This window comes from Gavialis gangeticus, unplaced genomic scaffold (genome assembly GCF_001723915.1).
Source record: "Gavialis gangeticus isolate Ggan-Ray unplaced genomic scaffold, GavGan_comp1, whole genome shotgun sequence".
NCBI lineage: Eukaryota > Metazoa > Chordata > Crocodylia > Gavialidae > Gavialis > Gavialis gangeticus.
This window is the reverse complement of record NW_017728983.1, coordinates 3,022,562-3,027,765: the sequence shown is the minus strand read 5'-3', so window position 1 is coordinate 3,027,765 and position 5,204 is coordinate 3,022,562. Positions and strand designations below refer to the sequence as shown.

The 5,204-nt window shown below is 52.7% G+C and overlaps 1 long non-coding RNA gene across 1 annotated transcript in view; it reads left to right on the top strand.

Moving 5' to 3' along the window:
* Window positions 1–4,763, top strand: part of LOC109294280 — a 10,002-nt gene extending 5,239 nt beyond the window's left edge. The window contains exon 3 of the long non-coding RNA XR_002096501.1: window positions 4,650–4,763. This is a non-coding gene — a long non-coding RNA (uncharacterized LOC109294280). The remainder of the gene's footprint in view (window positions 1–4,649) is intronic.
* The last annotated feature ends 441 nt before the right edge of the window (window positions 4,764–5,204 follow it).

The window sequence follows — 5,204 nt, the reverse complement described above, 5'->3', positions numbered from 1 at the left end:
GAAGGAACTTTGGCAGGCAACCGGACCAGGCCTGGCATAGCAAGGCAGGCACCGTGTTAGTGCAGAAAGGAAAGGCAGCCTCCCCTAAACCCTTAAAAAAATCAAAGACGTGGCGGGCGAGATTGGTGAGGGCGCATTTGGACACCAGCTGGACATGGTAGCCAGGGGGTGCTAGGGGAATTCACAGCACCCCTAGGGCGCCCTGCCACAGTCCCTCATGACTACCACCTCCCAAGTTTTTATTGTTTCCTAGAGCTGCCTCAGGAGTTCCAAATCTCATTCTTCCCCTTGTGGTAGGGGTCTGCTACAGACCCCCACACCCAAATCCCTTTCTCTTTGACTTCCATGTATCCTAACCCATAATCCTTCTACTTTCTCCTCCTCCAATTCCATTTTGATAAGAGTCAATGTATAACTCTCCTTGACATAGTGCAACCCGCCCCCCTCTCCTCCCTACTTTATTCTTTCTGTACAGCTTATAGCCCTCAATGTGTACCGCTCAGTCAGGTAGAGTCCCACCAGGTTTCTGTTAACCCCACTATGTTGTAAGTGTTTTCTGCAAGCAGGAGTGCTAGTTCATCCTGCTTGTTCCCCATGCTCCTAGCACTAGTGTATAGGCACCTGAACCCTGTGACTGGTGCCTTTGTTGTCCCCCGGCTCTGATGCCCAATGGGCCCCTTCTTGCTTACCTGTGCTGTACTGCTGGATGTCCCATGGATTGCAAGTTCCTGATGTTCTCCGTCTTCTGCCCCCCATCCCACATCTGTGCTAGTTTAAGGCCTGACATAGGAGATCAGCCAACCTGTTGGAAAAAAGACTTTTACCTTTTGCTGAGAGGTGAAGTCCATTGCATCCTAGGAAGTCCCTTGCCAGGAAGTGTGGGTCATGGTCCAGGAAGTCAAATCCTGCATGATAGCACCAACTCCTGATCCGCAGGTTTACCTCTCTGATGCAGGTGCTGTAATGCCTACTGCGACCTCTGACTGGGAGGATGGACGAGAAAACCACCTGCACCCTGTCTCCCTAAGCCTGGCCCCCAGAGCCGTGTGGTCACCCATGACACGATCAGGATTACTCCTGGCCACGTCATTGGTTCCCACATGGATGAGGACCATGGGATAGTAGTCCAAGGGCCAGATCAGGTCAGGAATCCTCAGCATGACATCACGGATCTTAGCCCCTGGCAGGCAACACACCTCGTGCATCGTGGGATCTGGGCGGCAGATGTTTCCCTCTGCTCCTCTCAGTAGGGAGCCTCCCACTATGATGACACATCTCCCCTTCCTCCGGTAGCTTGTCTGGCCCTCAGCTTGCTTGGGGATGTATTGGGGCTCCTCCCATACCGTCTCCTCCACCTCACTCTCCTCCAGTGCAGCCAGGGCTTCATATCTGTTCCCCAACTGCACCAGTGGATCCATTTCTGCAGCGAGCGGCCTGGCTCTGGAGGTGACTGTTGTCCATCCTTCCATAACAGCTTTGGGGCTTCTTCAGTCCGCTCCTCTACCTGGTGTCTGGCTCTGCAGAGAAAGGAAGTACTTGTCAATCTCCTCCTCAATTGCCTTGATCCCCCTCAAACTGCTCACCTCTGCCTGGAGTACTGCCACCTGCCCCTTCAGTGCCTCAACCCTGGCACATGGGGGACAAGCAGGGGGATCCCTGGCATCCCCCCTTCCTCTGAGGACCTGCCAGGCAACCCCTGCATCCAGGGGGCCCAGGTGCCACGGCCCCACCCCAAGGCTCTGTCTGAGTGGAGGCCTCAGAGGCACCCCAGACGGTAGGCAGCACTGGGGCAGGGTCCCTGGCTGCACTCTGAGTCACCACCCCCATCAAGATCCCCACACGTGCTCTCCCCTGGAGAGTCGCTGGCCCCCCCGCCCTCTGCCCTGTGCTAACACCTGTGCAAACGCCGGTGCGCCCCCACAGATCATGCCTGTTTGCACGTTCTGTTAGTGTGCGGCTCGGGAGCTCAACTCCTGGCTGGCTCAGCTAAGAGGCTCAAGAAAATAAATATATGGCCACTCAAGAAAATAAATGGCATTTGTCCACATGTTCCTGCTGCAGCACTGGGCACTTTTAAAAGCATCCAGCACAGCAGTGCATGCATCTGTATAAATGGCAAAATGTACATTAGTGCTGAAAAAATGGTGGTGGCATGCTTTTGAACTAAAACACACTGAAGGAGTTTTACTTCAAAAGGGCACCACTGCCATTTTCTCAGTGTTGACATGCATTTTGTCATTTATACAAATGCATGCATCGCAGTGCCAGGTGTGTCAGCTCATGTGCAGAGCAGGCTCGATTAATCGAGTCCGCTCCAATGCACTAGATCTGGACTGAGCTGTACTAGGGAAGGATACACTCATGGCATCATCCCACTCAAGGCCTGTGGGGCCAAAACTGCCAGCAAGACACGCAACTGGTGTTTAATCAAGTCTGCTCTGCCATGCTGGATCTCCGGTGCATTGGAGAAGACAAATGTGTGTGTATAAATGTCCTAAATAACCTGTTAACGTGGATTAGCTAAACCGCATTTGTTCACTTTCAAAATGAATTCAGAAAGAATGAAAGGCCACTTTAATTCTGAGTGAGCATATCCATATAGGGATTTCAACTCAACTCAACTCAACGTAGGCTGCTCAAATTCTGAATGAGAATGTGGACAGAGGTGTGAAGGGTTGTATTATAATGTAACTAAGCCACTTGAAATTCACCCCTTTAGTTAATCCAGGTGAATTTTCTTTGAAACCTCCTGTGGAGACAAGCCCAGAGTAATTACACAGACAGGGCACATGTGGCCCATACAAGCCCAGGGATGTGCATTTGTTTGGTTAGATTGGCTTGTAGTTCCACTGCCCAAGATCTGGATACCTTTACAAATACCTGAGCCAAGATTCTTCTAAAGGGTCTCAGACTGAGAGCATCCACTTAATAAAGGATGAGCATGCATAGTTTAGCTTTGCTTAGACCTGGTGGAAGCTGCAGTTTCTCAGTGTCTGTGTAAATCAGGGTCTCTCTTTCCTGTAACAGGTGTCACTACCAAAAAAACCCCAACCTCTCTACAATAAAAGCAATATAACACAGGGAAGCCTTAAGAAACCAGTCATAAGTGTAACACCCATGCACACTTGGGGTTGTGTGCTGGTGTCATATTGCTGTGTATCTTTTTTGTGCTGTATATTGTACCACCTCTAGGACTGAAAGAGAACTACCTCCCACTCATCCTGTCCAGACCATTGTCCTAAGAGTCCCTTCAAGGGACTTGCAGAAACAGTTTGGTGGCTGTGGTCACTTCACCAGGAGCACTGACCACCTTTGAAGTCATTGGTCTGCATTAGTGGTGTTCAAATGATGCTGCTTCTGATTGGGACCAGGTGATGTCAGAAAAGTGATTTAAGGTTCCGGCCACCTGGGCTGGGCTCTCTTCCTGCTCCTGGGGCTGCTGAAACCTGAAAGCTGAATTGGGGAGCCAGAAAACCTGCTCCTTATAGTGGAGTCACCCCTGCCTCTTAGCTTGAGTTTGCTTCTCAAGTGATGTGAAGGGAAAACCTCAAGTACAGGGGGAGAAAGTCTGTCTCAGGGCTTGAGACCCTTGTTCTCTTCCCCCTTCTTTCCCCTTTTGTTTTTTCTGGGTGTTGAGTGGGATGATGCCATGGTGGGGTATCAATCTCTGCAGTGAACTAGCCACGGTTGGAGCCTGGTTGTGAAGCTGGTGAACTCTGGGCCAGGGCTGGGAGCCTGGTATGTTTTAGCTGCTGTTGCAACTTCTTTTGGGTTCAGGATAGCTGTATTGCTGAACGCCAGCTGTGCGTCTTGCTGGCAGTTTTGGCCACGTAGTCATTGAGTGGGAGGATGTCATGAGCCTATCCTTCCCTAGTGCAGGCTGCCCAGGAACGGGGTCACTGCCTGCCTGTGTTGGGGATTGTAGTGTCTCAGCGTGGTGGTAGAGCTGAGACTGGATGTCCAGGCTGCAGCCATAATCCTGGGCCCTTTTTGCTGCTTCACAGCACCTGTGTGGAGCTGAACCCCAGCCATATGTTTGGCTGGCAGATTTGGGCCAGGACAAAGCTCTGCCACTTGTTGTTTATCCAGGCCTCAGTAGTGTATAGGCCTGGCCAGCTTATTGCTGCCCAGTCCAGGCCCCACAAAATAGGCCTGGGCTCCTTTTGTCCCTCTTACAATTTATGCCCCAACCAAGCAGTGTGGCTGGGCACTAGTTGTAGTTCAGGCCCAAGTCAAGATAGGCCTGGCCCCTTTTTTGTTGTTTTATAGTTGATACGTGCCAGCATAACAGTGTAGCTGAGACTAAGTCTGGGCTGCAGACAAATAGGCCTGGTGCTCTTTTGTTGAATGCTCAGGCCCTGGTGCAGGACAGGCCCAAGTCCCCCTCTTCTTGTTTTGCAGCTGTTGTCTCAGCATAGCTGTATTGCTGAGCCCTGCTGTATGTCTGCTGCATGTCTGGGCCTGGCACGTTTTGGGTCTGGCTCATGTTGTTACTAGTGTGGCCATCAGACAGGACAGTCCGGTTGTCCTCTGTCCCCCATTGATATGAAACGCAACACCTTTACATAAAGGCATCAGGTGCCATATCAATATAAGACAGTACAGGCAACCCCTGCTTAGCGCTCTTAATTGGCTCCAGAAAAGCGGAGCGTTAAGCAAAACCGCACTAAGCAAAACCCATTTCCCCATAGAAATGAATGTAAATAGAGATTAATTATTTACTGCCTGCCCCACCGCCCCCTCTCCCCACTCACCCACCTGCCTGCCAGTGGCCTCTGCTCCTGTTGCCTCGCTCTGGCCCCCACCAGTCCTGGCCCTGAGCACTGGCATGGGTCCCACGCTCATGCCCGCCTCCCCTTGCTTTTTCTCACTGCTGCCACCTTTCCCCACCCCCTTTGTCTGCCCACCGTCCTCTCTGGCCCCACTTGCCAGCCTGGGCACCGGCCCCTGCTGCCAGGCACCGATGAGGGCCCCATGCTTCTGCCCCCCCACTCCGGGCACAGGTCCCCACCAGCCCTGGCCCCAGGCACTGGTGCTCCTGCCGCCCTGCTCTGGGTGCGGGCTTCCACTGGCCTTGACACTGGCCCCACACACCAGTGTGGGCCCCAGGCTCCTGCCCCCCATGCTGGGTGCGGGGCCCCCTGCCAGCCCTGGCCCTTTGGCCCTGCGCTCCTCCCCTCTTTTGCAGCCACTTGTCTCCACTC